The 16,282-nt window shown below is 44.2% G+C and overlaps 1 long non-coding RNA gene across 1 annotated transcript in view; it reads left to right on the top strand.

Moving 5' to 3' along the window:
- LOC140578209 (uncharacterized) overlaps positions 1–15,516 on the top strand; it is an 86,822-nt gene extending 71,306 nt beyond the window's left edge. Inside the window, exons 4-5 of the long non-coding RNA XR_011982300.1 lie at positions 6,909–7,164; positions 12,597–15,516. This is a non-coding gene — a long non-coding RNA (uncharacterized lncRNA). The remainder of the gene's footprint in view (positions 1–6,908; positions 7,165–12,596) is intronic.
- The last annotated feature ends 766 nt before the right edge of the window (positions 15,517–16,282 follow it).

Raw genomic sequence — 16,282 nt, 5'->3', positions numbered from 1 at the left:
AGGTAGTTTTGGCCACTGTGGCCTTGTCAAATTATAATGTAATTTAAAAAGGTTAGCATCTCTGTTCTGGTGAATTACTGAGACCATTTCTCTCAGTTCCTTAGCTGCAAAATCAAATTCCTGAAGAAATGTGATAGTGAGATTTTCCATGCTCCGTACCAACACCAGAACTCACCGTTGAACATTGACTGAGGAGCCAGATTGGGTTTGGAACGATGATATTTGCATTATCTTTTTAGCCTGCGTGAGCAGCACCACACATCTTAAGGAGAGAATTGCTTTTGTTGTCCTTTTGTAAGATCTTCACCGATAAGCACACAGATGAGTAACTGGTTTTTATTCAGAGTACGGGGCTACAGAAATGGATACTGGCGAGATTGACTCAACAGCGCTGGCTGACAAGAAGAAGGGGTAAAACTAAGTAGCAGCATTTTGGCAAGTACTGAAAATACTCAGCCGGGACCTAGGATGAGGGAACAGGTCCAGTGGAATCCATTACGTTTTCTCATGCCAGCCCCACAATCCTCGTGGTCTGTCAGAATCGGGTGGATCCGGTAGGTATGAAACTCATCCCACGGTGCTGTGAGTCACAAGCTGTTTTGACCCATGCATGCAGAACGCAGACACCTCACAGGTTATGAAACACCTAGACGCTTTTCAGCCATATTTATATTGACTGCCTGCGGTCCTGGGTAATGCCAGGCCCATTGTAATTCGCGGAAAAATGTGCCCAAGGGGTGGAACAAGGAATGGATCAGTACCATGACATAGCAAACAAAAGTAATCAACCTGGGTGCCCTTACAATTTCGGAAAGACTGTTTGTTGGCAGGGAAGGCTTGTATGCTCAATGACTTTGACAAATAGTGTTGAATCTAGTGACTGTATTTATATTGCAGATTTCAGCCTTATCATTTTACTAGCAATGACTTTACTAATATTTAAAACTTTTGGATTTTTTTTTCTTTTTACCTTAAAGGTGTTTGTGTCTTTAGACATTTAGTTTTGTGTGACCCTGTCAGATATTGGATTATTGATTCCATTCCTGTGTCAATGCAGTTCACAGCAATAGTCTATATCATAACAATGCATATAGAAAAAAGTCAAAAGTTTTAAAATGCACCAAACATCCACAAGCTTTTATCTGCATGCATTAACAGTGACTGATTTAAAGGCTTTGTTGCCATAGCAACACCAAACCGCCAAAGGCCTTGGCATATAATAAAGTTTGTAATGAAGTGACACCCACCTAACAGGCTCAAAATTCAAATGAAACCTATAAGAAACATTAGCGCCTCCTACAGGTAGTGAAACATGATGGCATCAGCTGCGTGGGTCACAAGTAGCCTGTGTGTACTGAGGCCCTGAGGGGGAGTCGGAGTATTGATGCTGTGATTAACAGCATAATGAAAAAGAGAAGAAGCCGGGGAATACCGCCTCTGTGATTAACACTGGTGGAGGAGTTGGGGAATACCGCCTCTGTGATTAACACTGGTGGAGGAGTTGGGGAATACCGCCTCTGTGATTAACACTGGTGGAGGAGTTGGGGAATACCGCCTCTGTGATTAACACTGGTGGAGGAGTCGGGGAATACCACCTCTGTGATTAACACTGGTGGAGGAGTTGGGGAATACCGCCTCTGTGATTAACACTGGTGGAGGAGTCGGGGAATACCGCCTCTGTGATTAACACTGGTGGAGGAGTTGGGGAATACAGCCTCTGTGATTAACACTAGTGGAAGAGTTGGGGAATACAGCCTCTGTGATTAACACTGATGGAGGAGTTGGGGAATACCGCCTCTTTGATTAACACTGGTGGAGGAGTTGGGGAATACCGCCTCTGTGATTAACACTGGTGGAGGAGTTGGGGAATACCGCCTCTGTGATTAACACTGGTGGAGGAGTTGGGGAATACCGGTGCTGTGATTAACACTGGTGGAGGAGTTGGGGAATACAGCCTCTGTGATTAACACTGATGGAGGAGTTGGGGAATACCACCTCTGTGATTAACACTAGTGGAGGAGTTGGGGAATACAGCCTCTGTGATTAACACTGGTGGAGGAGTTGGGGAATACCACCTCTGTGATTAACACTAGTGGAGGAGTTGGGGAATACAGCCTCTGTGATTAACACTGGTGGAGGAGTTGGGGAATACCGCCTCTGTGATTAACACTGGTGGAGGAGTTGGGGAATACCACCTCTGTGATTAACACTAGTGGAAGAGTTGGGGAATACCGCCTCTGTGATTAACACGGGTGGGGGAGTTGGGGAATACCACCTCTGTGATTAACACTAGTGGAGGAGTTTGGGAATACAGCTTCTGTGATTAACACTGGTGGAGGAGTTGGGGAATACCGGTGCTGTGATATACACTGGTGGAGGAGTTGGGGAATACCACCTCTGTGATTAACACTGGTGGAGGAGTTGGGGAATACAGCCTCTGTGATTAACACTGGTGGAGGAGTTGGGGAATACCACCTCTGTGATTAACACTGGTGGAGGAGTTGGGGAATACCACCTCTGTGATTAACACTAGTGGAGGAGTTTGGGAATACAGCTTCTGTGATTAACACTGGTGGAGGAGTTGGGGAATACCGGTGCTGTGATTAACACTGGTGGAGGAGTTGGGGAATACAGCCTCTGTGATTAACACTGATGGAGGAGTTGGGGAATACCGGTGCTGTGATTTACACTGGTGGAGGAGTTGGGGAATACCACCTCTGTGATTAACACTGGTGGAGGAGTTGGGGAATACAGCCTCTGTGATTAACACTGGTGGAGGAGTTGGGGAATACCACCTCTGTGATTAACACTGGTGGAGGAGTTGGGGAATACCACCTCTGTGATTAACACTAGTGGAGGAGTTGGGGAATACAGCCTCTGTGATTAACACTGGTGGAGGAGTTGGGGAATACCGCCTCTGTGATTAACACTGGTGGAGGAGTTGGGGAATACAGCCTCTGTGATTAACACTGGTGGAGGAGTTGGGGAATACCGGTGCTGTGATTTACACTGGTGGAGGAGTTGGGGAATACCACCTCTGTGATTAACACTGGTGGAGGAGTTGGGGAATATAGCCTCTGTGATTAACACTGGTGGAGGAGTTGGGGAATACCTCCTCTGTGATTAACACTGGTGGAGGAGTTGGGGAATACCACCTCTGTGATTAACACTAGTGGAGGAGTTGGGGAATACCGGTGCTGTGATTAACACTGGTGGAGGAGTTGGGGAATACCGCCTCTGTGATTAACACGGGTGGGGGAGTTGGGGAATACTGCCACTGTAATTAACATAAGTAGAGGAACTGGGGAATACAGCCGCTGTGATGGGTAGAGGACCTGGGGAATACCACCAGTATTATTAATATGGGTGGAGGAGTTGGGGAATGTAATGCTATAATCAACATGGATGAGGGAGTTTGAGAATACAAATGCTGTGATTAACATGGCAAGAAGGAGCTGGGGAATGTAGATGCTATAATTAACATAGGTGGAGGAGTTAGGGAATACCGGTGCTGTGATTAACACAGGTGGATGACTTGGGGGGTGCAGACGTTGTGACTAACATGAGTAGAGGAGTTGGAGAGTAGCCACTGTGATTAACATGAGTGCAGGAGTTTGGGAATAGAGACACTGTGATTAACATGGGTGGAGGAGTTGGGGATTACCGCCATTGTGATTAACATGGGTGGAGCAGATGGGGATTACCGCCATTGTGATTAACATGGGTGGAGCAGATGGGGATTACCGCCATTGTGATTAACATGGGTGGAGCAGATGGGGATTACCGCCATTGTGATTAACATGGGTGGAGCAGATGGGGATTACCGCCATTGTGATTAACATGGGTGGAGGAGTTGGGGGATGCAGTCACCTTGATTAACACATGAAGAGGAGGAGGAACATTCAGATACTGACATTAAAAACAGAAGGAGCTTTTCAAAAAAGTTCTCACCTACCTAAGAACAACTTTAGCGTTAATGTATTTTCTGTTTTTCACTGTAAACCTGTACTTCTGTTTCGGCTGGGGTTAAGTTGTAAGAGTTTGTTTTTGTGTGTAATAATAATAGCACCACAGAAACTACTGGGCTGAAGAGGAGGCGTGATGACCCGGGGTTAGTGTGGGGAATATAAGATAATGTCTTCCATAGCAGGATGATCATTTATTGTGATGGTGATCATTACAGCAGGAGATTTTATAACACACTGGTCTGCTCTTTCATTTTTTTGTTTACATGTGTGCCCTGTCTGTGCCTGATAACAAGCAGAACAAAATGCTCCAATTCTGACAAATCCACATTTCAACAGGCCAATTTGTAATTATTATCATTTTTTAATAAACTCAGTTTTATGAAGCCTGCCTTTTTCCATAAATCTTTTCTACACACAACAGGTGCTCTGGGTAACCTGGATTAACTAATCATTTACCTAACCTGCCTAAGGTCTGTGTTGGTTAACTGATTAACATGAACCATGTATTGAGAAAGTGGGTGAGAGACAGGAGCAAAGCTAAGATTATATAAGAGATGCAGGCTCGCCGTGACTCATTGTGGAGGTTCCTTGTGAGAATCTTTTGAAAATGTTTCTGGTAATCATGTATATATATATATATATATTGTGCGCTTGTCATTCGCCTTTATCATTTAAGTCTGGTGTTTCTAAGTTTTATCTTGTCACTGATTTCGTGATTCTTACTTTGATCGAACGTAAATCAGTGAGTTAATCTTATGGCTCGTGTTGGACATCAGTACATTACGGACAATGCTAAGCTTTGAATGGGAATCGTGTGAAGCTGCTGTTTGCGTTTTGCTTTGTGATGCAGTGTGGCAGATGGTGAACTTTTTGCTCTAAGTGTCAGTCACACTGTGGTCACCAGCCCACAGCTGCTGAGCCGCTGTTGCTATCATCTTTGTTCAAAGCGTTTTACATGTCGTCTACTCTTCTGATTTATGAAGTAAGTCGCGGTTTTCTAGCTACTGTATACTACCTGACTCCTTTCTTCAAACAACTCAGGGAATTGTTTTGCTTTCCTAGTATTGTCAGTTTCACTACAATAATGAAATATGATTGATTATTCAATCCCACAATGCTGACCAGGATAACTGGATGGATGGATGATTATCCAGTGTGGGCAGGGAAATGACTCGGTGGACTATGCTGTGCTCTGCCACCTCCTGGGGGTTTGATGGCTCTGCGTGTGCAGTTTGCCTGTTCTCCACACGTTCTCCACACGTTCTCCACACGTTCTCCACACATCCTTCTGGATACTCCATTTCCCTCACACAGTGCAAAAACATGCTTCTCCAAATTAACCTTGGTGTACAAATTATGTGAGCATGCAACCTGAAATGGTTTAGTGCCCCATCCAGAGGGCGCCCTGCCTAGTGACCTGTTTCCTGAAATAGGTTCTGGGGTCACCATAACTCTGTGATGGATGGATGGATGGATGGATGCCTTTAGGTCATAACATCACTGCAATTGATGATCTGATCTAATCCAGTGTCTGCCTGGACTAGCGCCAGTGCCCTTCCTTTATAGACTGAGTGTGCAGCAGGACCCACTGTAATGGCAGGACTCTCATGGGACCTGTCAGATATCTTCATCCCCACATCTCACTCTTCAAATAATAATGCTGTCTAGAGTAAAAGAGGTCTCCTTTCTTACAGGTTCGGTGTTGAAGAGGCCCCTTTGCAGGATGTGGTTTAATGGAGAAACAGCCTTATTTTTTATGTTGTGACTTTAATAATCTTGCTCTCTTTCATCTTTTATCGGTAAAAAAATCTTTATTGCAGTCTACAAACAATAACATCCAGTTTGACATCTGCTGGAGGCATCACAATGCAAAGTGCCTTTTCTTATGAAATTATAGCAAAAATACTGTACTTTAAATCAATCAAATTAATTTTAATTTATCTAGCTGGTGCTTTTATCCAAAATGACATACATGTGAGGCAGGTAATACATCACAAGTGCAATGCTGCCAAGGAGCCAGCTTGTATACAAGTGCAGGTGGGTTTGTCTTCCAACAAACGTCCAGTAGCAAGTGCCATGCAAAGCATCATTAGGATGTAGCGTGTTTTGGTGGGTATCAGTATTGCCCCATAGCTCCGGAGTTGAGGTTCAAACTATGCCCTGTGTGTGTTGCGTTTGCATGTTCCTCCAAAAACATGCACTTAGCTGATTTTGCATCTCTGAATTCCCCATAGGCTGTGAATGAGAACCTTAACATCACCTAGCATTTTTTCTAAGGTGTTGCTGTGCCCACTAGTACTTGGATTAATATGGTTTGTGTTCAGAAGCAATATTTAAGTCTGTATTTGCTTTTTGCTTACATTTGGGGCAGAAGTGACTGAGATAAACGGAAAAAGGGGGAAGGTGTTTATTGGTTTTTCATAAAAGCAGACAGTAGAAGCTTCCTGCTAGGTGACCTACCACGCCAGTATCTCTACAGCTTAACAGGACCCCTGCTGCCACCGTCACCCCCACTAAGTTCTCCCTCAGCCTCCTCATCACTTTCTGGCCCTTAGAGTCCGTCTCCACTGACGTGTTGTGCCAATGTCACCCCGCTGGTAAAGTAAGCCTCCCCCTCATGCAAGTGACACTGGGGATGGTGGCCGAAGTCACCTCTCTGCCGAGCACTCCAGAGGTGCTGGAGGATTACGTCACCCTTGGGATGCAGGTCTTGGAGGCCATCGTAGAGTGAGTTCACAGTATGGGGGTGATCAGGACATGGTCGACTCCACAATTGTGGGGATGTTGTGTCTGTTCACGAGTCCTGTTAGACTGTTGGGGAGTAGCTTCTACACTCCCCACCCCCCATTGCCCTCGTAATGGTACATTCCTGCTCTTGTTATCAGGAATGGTGGCACATAAACCTTAATTGCTTGGTTCATTACTTTGTTTTTCTTGCAGTTTCCAGCGAGTCCTTATCGGCATCCTCTCCGGGCCCCGCTCCACCACAGGAACAATAACCAGCACTAAACCCAATTCCAACTGGGCCGTGCACAATTAAAAGGGCCCCGATAGCCAGAGTGACATCTCAGGCATGTGGGCTTCAGCGGAGGAGCTCTCCCGTCTGTCATGGGGTGTTCCCATGGTGACGCTCGTGAGCATCGCAACAAGCAGCTCTGTGGGGCAATGGCTTCAGCGGCACATCTTAGCCATAAAGGTATGGATTTCTCTGCCTCTCTTTTCCCCCCATGCACTGACGTTTGCAAAGCTTCTTCTTATTGGTTCTTCTGCTTCCTGACTGTTTTACACAACATCCAGCAACTGCTATCTAAACATCATGTAAATTTTCTCAGCCAACTGACTGGGTATTCCACACATGACTGGAGAAATCAACAATATTTTTAATGTATTTTACACTTCACCAAATATCACTTTCTTTAGGAAGAAAAATGTGTAATCGTTAATCACTGCTTACTTTACAGAATTAAATGAATGATATATTGCCATTTTAACTTTTTGGGTCACCACTTATGATTCTAGAATTTTTTAAGGGGGGGGAGGCATAAAGTGACTGTAATTCATACACAGAGGCCAACCTTATTAGCCAATGATATGTTTTGAATCAGTGATTGATGGGAGGGGACGCCACGTGGGCCAATCAACATTTAGCCAGTGGCCCTGTGGCCCCTCCTCTGTATCCGCCCCTGCCAAGTCCTGCCATTTACTATTGGATAATGTAGTTTTCCATGCTTGTGCTGCCGCTTTCTCTACAGTAACCCCCTGCATCTCCCTCCCCGCCGCTCACTCTGATATGGCAGCACGTTTTAGCACACTGGCTCGTTCATGCAGATCATGTCTCAAGCAGAGAGGGGGTGGGGAAGGCGAGTTCTAGGGCGATACAGACCTCCCCAGGGTTTGATAAAATCTGCTGAGTATCATCTCATCTCTTTTTCAGCTGTCCTGGTTTACGGGCACCTTAAGGTCTATGAAGACTCGAGCTTATCCAGGAAGTTGGATGTCTTGTATCATCTCTATCCTAAAATTGAACCGATAAAAGCAGAACCGGAGATTTAGGGTATTTTTATCAGATAGGACACCCCCAGATGAACTGTATGAACCCTTGTGATTAGGTCTGCATGCAAACACCTGTTCCTAGATCACAGTGTGCTGTGTGTGTGAGGGGGTGGTCTTCTGCCTGGTTAAAAGACTCCCTGTATGTGCATGAGGTGTGTGTGTGTGTGTGTGTGTGTGCGCGTCCAGTGGAAGCGAAGGCTTACACAGTGTGCTCTCCCCCATTCAAAGGGCTCAATAGGAACACAGGTAGAGCTCTGGCCCAAAATATACCCCCCCCCCCATAAAATTACCATCATATCATCCATTCATCAAGTCACCCAGTGAGAAGCAGGTCAGACCAGACATCTCTCCCTACAGCTGTGGACTCTTTGATTTGCAAGTAGTCCCAGTTCAGCTCAGAGTCATGTTCTGCATATCCTGGGGTTTGCCCCATAGCTACAGCCCCCACTGGAACCTGACCAGATAGCTTCCACGAGATGCCTGAACCACCTCAACTGATGCTTCTCAATCCGAAGGAGTAGCTGTTTTATTTCGCGGTCCCTCCAGATCTTGAAACTCCTCACCCTGTCATGGAGCATCTGGAGTCCCTGCAGAGGACACTTAATTTTTACCTGCTTGTAATCACACCCTTGTCCCTTCAAGACCAGAATAAGGGTGCAGACTGACCAGTAGTCCATAAGCCTCATTGAACGGCTGTACCTCCTCACCCTGGACCAGCTCACTGGCCATCAAACCAATTCAGCCAGTCAATCTCATGTTCCTTCTCACTGTCAATCATGTGCAAGATCTCAAGCTCTTAAAATCCTAAACTACAAGTAGACATTCCCCCCTCACCCAAAAAGAGGAAGTCATTGTTTTCCACCAGAGTTCCAAGGCCTTGAATTTAGAGGTGCTGATTCTCTTCCCCATCACATTGCTCTCAGACTTTCAGACATGTGTTGGAGGTCCCAGACAGATGAAGTCAAAAGAACCCAGGCGTCATCCTTAATTAGCAGGGACATCACCTCCAGTCCCCCGTCATGGACACCATTTCAGGCTGTGCCTTGGTATCCTGTTGAAAATCACAAACAGAAGTGGAGACCAGATGCACCCTTGCTGGAGACAAACACCTACTCAAAACCACCTTGTCTGTGTGCCAAGTATGTGGACACCGGCCTTATTACATTCACACAGGGATCGAACAGCAGCCAGTGTGCTGCAGGAACGTGGCTGCTATAGTCTTCTAAGGCATGCAGAATATGCCATTTTCAACTCCAAGAAGCACATGTGAGCATATTCCCTTGAACATTACTGTAGGAAGAATTTAGTAAGCCTGTTTGCTCTGAAAACAACACAATTTAACTTCAGAATACACAGAGATGAACAGTAACAATAAAAAGTAAGAATGATTTCTTTTGGACTCCAAAACATTACTGATATCGTTGGATGGCTAGAAGGACATCATTTCGGACCGCAAGCCTCTCTTTTTGGGGCTAAATCAGCCATTTCATGTACTTACTAAATTTCCCCACTAGCACCACCTAATCATATAATTGAATTAGTTTTAAAAAGTCGATGAGGTATCGATTAGCTATATGAGGTGTGTAAGTGCTTGAGTCAGCAAAGACATGGGCATATTGGACGGGTGCTGCAAGTACTGGGGTAAGTTTAAGAGGTTTTGAAATGGTTAAGCTGAGACACTTTGACAGATATATCATAGTTTTGTAAAGTTGTACATTTTTATTCTATATGTAACTATATAGCTCTATTGAATGACTCTATTGATGATTTGTAAATAAAGTGATATAATTAGAATAAAGTGATGTAATCAGCATGCGCTGATTACAGCACGTTGCCACTCCCACCACAAGCCAAACCACCTCAGGGATGAGAACCTGTGTGCAGCCGTGCAGCAGGTGATACCTCAGCACCACACTAATCCAATCCTGCGACCAACCCCCAAATCTTCCCTGTAAATTGGAGAACCTCCTTTCAGGACTGGATGTACATTAACGTCAAACCCGATTATTAATTTTATCATTTTGTTTAATGAAATACTTGAATGTTTTAGCTGAAATTTAGGTTTCCTCTTTACTTGGTTCAAGATGAGATGCATTATCCTGGGCAGCTTGTCTCATATGGAGAGTGACACACACACACACACACACACACACACGAGCACGTGCATACAGTCAACCCTCCTCACACTCACTTGGCCATCTTTGTCATATCTGACACTTCATCCTGGATGTCTCGTGTTTTTATCTGAAGGAGTTGTGTGTGATTAGTCACCGTGTGGGGAAGGTCTGGGCAGGTCACAGATGCATGTATCACAGCACAGATCAGACTTACAGAAGCTTGTCATTTCAGGGATATATCAGATACTGGGAAAATGGGGGTGAGATTCCTCAACAAGAAGACTTGTGAATCGAACTGAATTGTGAATTGGGTGCATCGTTTCAAACCTAATCTCCGCCAGGCTCTGACAGTTTCTTCTACCTCCTGTCCTCCCCTACACCTCATCTCCTCACACCTGTCCTCCCCTACACCTCATCTCCTCACACCTGTCCTCCCCTACACCTCATCTCCTCCCACCTGTTCTCCCCTACACCTCATCTCCTCACACCTGTCCTCCCCTACACCTCATCATCTCCCACCTGTCCTCCCCTACACCTCATCTCCTCACACCTGTCCTCCCCTACACCTCATCTCCTCACACCTGTCCTACCCTACACCTCATCTCCTCACACCTGTCCTCCCCTACACCTCATCTCCTCCCACCTGTCCTCCCCTACACCTCATCTCCTCACATCTGTCCTCCCCTACACCTCATCTCCTCCCACCTGTCCTCTCCTACACCTCATCTCCTCACACCTGTCCTCCCCTACACCTTATCTTCTTCCTTCTGTCCTCCCCTACACCTCATCTCCTCACACCTGTCCTCCCCTACACCTCATCTCCTCACACCTGTCCTCCCCTACACCTCATCTCCTCCCACCTGTCCTCCCCTACACCTCATCTCCTCATATCTGTCCTCCCCTACACCTCATCTCCTCCCACCTGTCCTCCCCTACACCTCATCTCCTCACACCTGTCCTCCCCTACACCTTATCTTCTTCCTTCTGTCCTCCCCTACACCTCATCTCCTCACACCTGTCCTCCCCTACACCTTATCTTCTTCCTTCTGTCCTCCCCTACACCTAATGTTCTCACACCTGTCCTCCTCTACACTTCATCTTCTTCCTTTTGTCCTCCCCTAAATCTCATCTTCTCCCACCTGTCCTCCAGTACACCTCATCTCTTCACACCTGTCCTCCTCTACACCTTATCTTCTCATCTTCTCTGCTGTCCACCTTGCCTCTGGAGTACCTGTCCCTCCCTTTTCTTTCTCACCTAATAGCCCCTCTGTCACACTTCTCCGTCAGTTCTGCATACCTCTGAAGGATAATTGTGACCTGGAAGCCTCTTCTCCGCAGGGCTCTGTCTGATATGTTTGATATATTAGGTTGTTATTCACACCAACTATATATCAAACATATTGCTACAGCGTCCCGCCCTGTCTGCAAATGTATTTCTGGGAGGGATTTCCTGGTCAGGGGACTTCCGTCTGGCCATTAGATGTTTCAGTGTGTTTTTGCTCTTTGTGGCTAATCTCTGAGGTGCTTTGTAAAGACTGTTAAATATGAGTTATTATATTAGCACAGCATTCTGGCAGTAGTTCTTGAATTTAGGTTAACATTTCTCTCCACAAGAGGGCGCCTTTGTATCCTATTGCTCCAGAGAAGTCCCATTCATTGTTCTGTTGTATAGTACAACAATCTATCCATTCATCTATCCATCCATCCATTTTCCTTCCAACTGCTTATCCAGTACAGAGTTGTGAAGGTGCAGGGTACACCCTGGATGTGATGCCAGTCTATCACACATGCACACCCCCACCCACAGAATTAAACACTATGTGCAGATGCCTGATAACTGTGTGTCATTAGACTGTGGGAGGAAACCGGAGTACCTGGAGGAATCCCATATGCACACGGAGAGAACTTCCAAATGACTCCAGCACCAAGAGAGGGGGTGGAGAAGACATAGTAATAATACTCATATTTTGCTCTAACATATTTTTAATTGGGTCTGCTACTAAATATTTTGTCTGTGTTTTCAACCATTGTTTTAATTTTGAAACTGTGACCCTGAAGTCTCTCTCAAGTGTTATAAATCACATAAATATTCCATGGCTGCACTGTATGTATGCATAAAGATCAAGAGGAACATCAACATCATGAAGCATTTTGGAATTCAGAGCTGAGATTGTTTCCCCATTCAGAGTTGTGTGACCTTTAACTGATTCTCAACAGAAAGCCACATCTACAAGATGCTTTATGATGAATGATAATCCACACAATTAAGCTGCCTGTGCTATTGGTATTCCACTATAGAATTTATTATCATTTTATTACCATATTTATAACAGATCCCATAATTCTTTGATGGGTAGATGTAGATATTAGCTTGTTGTGGTTCATTTTTACCAGCTGTGTGACTTTCAGCAAGCAGGTGAGAACCTTCATTGTTTACCAAAGGCCTTACCTTCTGCAGGACTTCTTTGTCTCGGGGTCAAGGTTCCCTGAGGAGCCACACCTGTGAGGCAGAGCTCATCTCCTCCAAGCAGCTGGTCTCAGCATCCTAGCCACTGGGGGCCCTACAGGAACATCTCAACATGTCTGTGGACTGCAAGAAGCTAAGTACGTTTTAATGTGATATAAAACTTGATGGCTGAATTAACTCAAGGGAAGGTTCTATTGGCTTAGAACAGAAATAGTTTCTACATTTACATTTATTTACCAGATGCTTTTATTCAAAGCAACATAGAATTGAGAAAGACAGTCCCTTGGGCTTAAAGGACTTGTTCAGGGACCCAGCGGTAAAATCACTCTGCTAACTACGGGATTCGAACCAACAACCCTACAGTCTAATTCAAAGACCCACACACCATGCTATGATGATTACAGGCACACAAGACTTTTCTTAGATAAAATGTCTCTAATTTTTTAATTGAAGCAAGCCAAAATGCCAGACTAACAGGAAACAGTGATGCACAACTCAAGCTTCATGTTAACCTGTGAAGAGTTATAGAAGAGAAATTGTCTAATGCCTGCTTGTTCAGTCGGACAGCGTTTTGTGTAACAGTAGAGGCCTTGTGGTTTGGACAGGAATCAAAGGCTACCTTGCAGACAGGCTGAAAAATATTTTTAAGTTCAATGAAGATGGTGCCTTTGCAGAGCCAGGAGAACAATGGTTTACTTTCAAGGTGACTGTGATAAAAGGCACATGGATTTAAAAGTAATTAGTTATTTCCTCCATATTAGTTCAGCTCTTTCAAAAGAACCCAAGTGTAACAGTGTGAGAGATTGGCCTCTCACCCACTTATAATGACATATTAATCAAAGGTTATAAGTTTATAATATCAGTTAATTAAAAATATTTCTGTTTAAATTGCATATACATGTTTCAAAACTGTGTTCTGCCTAACTTTTCTGTTCAGTACTACATTTTGCTAGTTTTGTTTCCATCCCTGACATCACGGTGGGATTGTCCGCTTGCTGGGGCCAAAGCTGACAGGCCTCCTGTCCCCCTGGAGCCCTGCGTCCCACCTGGAAGGAGAAGCTTCATTTTCTCGTTAATCACAATGTTCAGAGGAGAATGGTGAGGCTCGTTAAAGCTAACAGCAAGGCCGCAAGTGCAGAATCAACAGCTCAGTACAACCTGGTACTAGTGCACATCAAGCATGTGTAATTTAAACCGGGTTCCTTTTTGCACTACTTTGCCATATTAGTGAAATCTACCCACGTTATGCTCCTGCATGACCTTGCTGGGTGTTTAGTGTGAGGGACTGTGAAAGCCTTCTAATCTGGTTAGCTTTAATTTGCAAGACCCATGCAGTAATTAACTATCGTCCATGTTGAACTGACAGACTTTATCAGGGCCAATTTCGGGTCTGCAATGTTGAAAATGTAGAATACTGATGGGAAACTTTAGCACAAGCTGGACAGGTCCTGAAACAGTTTCCATTTAGCTTGTGCTAGTCACTGGGAGACCTGGCCCTAACAGGATTAGCATTTAGCCTAACTAGACCCAGGGGATCCAGGTCTGAACTGCTCAAGATAGTATTAGTATTTAGCTCATGCTAGTAATCGTGAGCCCCAGGTCTGACCTGTTCCTAACAGATTAGCATTTAGCTTATGCTAGTTCCTGGGGCACCAGGTCTGACCTGGTCCTAACAGGATTAGCGTTTATCTTATGCTAGTACCAGAGGTACCAGATCTGACCTGGTCCTAATGGGATTAGCATTTAGCGTATGCTAGTACCAGGGGCACCAGGTCTGACCTGGTTCTAACGGGATTAGCATTTAGCTCATGTAGTACCAGGTGCTTCTGGGACCTTGTGTTTTTGGAGGTGGATCAGCTGTTTACCCCAGAATCTCAATCTGATCCTTTGCTTCGATCTGTCCCTGCATTCACTTGCTACCTTCCAAATATGTATTCTGCCAAATTGGACAGGATCCCAAGTGGGACCAGTTTTCCTTGAGTAACCTTAGGCTTTCATAATCCTGCATGCAGTGGTGGTATTGGAAGTATGTAATAGGAATAAATAAATATACCGTGTATTTTAATTGGCGGTTTGTATGCTCTTCCTTTATCAGACTAATTAATTAGCTGAAATATATTCCAAAGTGTTTCTGTGTGTATTGTTAGACTCAGCATATTTTTTAATTTCCCTGAAAATAAAGGCATTACTGTACATTCTATTCTATTTCTTAGTAAAATGCTGCATTCTTAGGACAAGCAGCTGTCACTGTGCTGTTCGTGAGAAACTGTACTGTTGTGTATACCAATCTGGAAAACTGTCTAGCTAAAGCACAGAGTATGATGTTGTGTGGTGGTTAACAAGTAATTTACTAACCAGGTAATAATTTCTTCAAGGGCCAAACCATTAGCTGTGTTTTGTCCATTTTGCCAGCAGGTGTCACAGTTGTGCTTTGAGAAAAAAAACCCCGACAATTTCATTTTGTAAACTACGGGATGTACTGCCATGCCATAACACTATAAAATATGTGGTGGTTCATATTTTTCCCCTGGATGACAAACAGTAGTTTCATTGCTAATTGAGAGCAGCTTGAATGAATTAAAGTTTTTTTCTGTGTACAGGTTGTGCTCAGTAGGGGGTGCTATCATAATACTAATCACAATATGAAGCACAAAGAAAGCAACTTCAACAAAACACAGAAAACATTTTTTTCTGTACTGAATTGTATTTATTGATTACAGTTATTTAAAAATCTGCCTGGACTGTTGAAGCTGAGGTAGAATAATAACAAATGTGAGACAAAAACTGAGATATAATAAAAGGCTTATAAAATATAAAAAAAACGCTTCCACATAGACAAACTGTCAACAGAGAATGTCAGCTAAAATGTAAAAAAAAAAATTATTAAAAAATAAAAACACTTTTACACAGATTGTGGTGTTTCCTTACGAATACATAACATTAATACATTGTGGGTTGGAAGAAAGTGTATTTGTATAGTCAGGGCATATTTCAGACATTTTGCACATTCCTCATGTAAGAACCCTAACAACAGCAGCAGTATGCCAGGGATGTGCCCTATCTAATCCCAGTGACTCTCAGGACATTGTTAAATGCTGCACTGCGGTTGAACTTTCTAAGAATGTGAGATGAATGGCTGAATGGCTTCACATTTTCCTGAATTCCAGACCTGAACCCAGTTTAATCCATTCAGTCTTGTAAAGACTCAAAACAGTGCTCTCTCCTCGAGTTCCTGTGAGTTGATGTTGTCACATGTACAAATAGGAGGCTGTGGGAGATCTTTATACATCAGTCTGGTGGTAAATCCACCTTTTCAATGTAAAGTCACAGCATAGTGTTACATTTCTGTCCTTAGCCATTTGCCAAACTAACCCTAAACCTAACCCAGCCATACTAATGTAAGTCCATAGGCTTCTACTTATACCTGCAAGCTAACTGGTTAGCTTAAACAAAGCTGCCCATAATAATCCATCTTTTCATCTCTATTCTCCCTTCTTCGATTGACAGCCCCTAAACCAAGCCATCCGAAACTTGTGGACCATTTAGAGTCTACGTGGATGAATTCTCCTTCATTTATTTCTGTTTTGCCAGACTTTCTTGATGAGGCCTGGGAAGAATTCCAATACCTCTTTTTCCGTCTCCCCTGCATTTTCAGCCTTGTAAGGGAAAATCTGTAT

The sequence above is a fragment of the Paramormyrops kingsleyae genome, chromosome 13 (assembly GCF_048594095.1).
Source record: "Paramormyrops kingsleyae isolate MSU_618 chromosome 13, PKINGS_0.4, whole genome shotgun sequence".
Lineage (NCBI taxonomy): Eukaryota > Metazoa > Chordata > Actinopteri > Osteoglossiformes > Mormyridae > Paramormyrops > Paramormyrops kingsleyae.
This window is presented reverse-complemented; position numbering and strand designations above follow the sequence as displayed.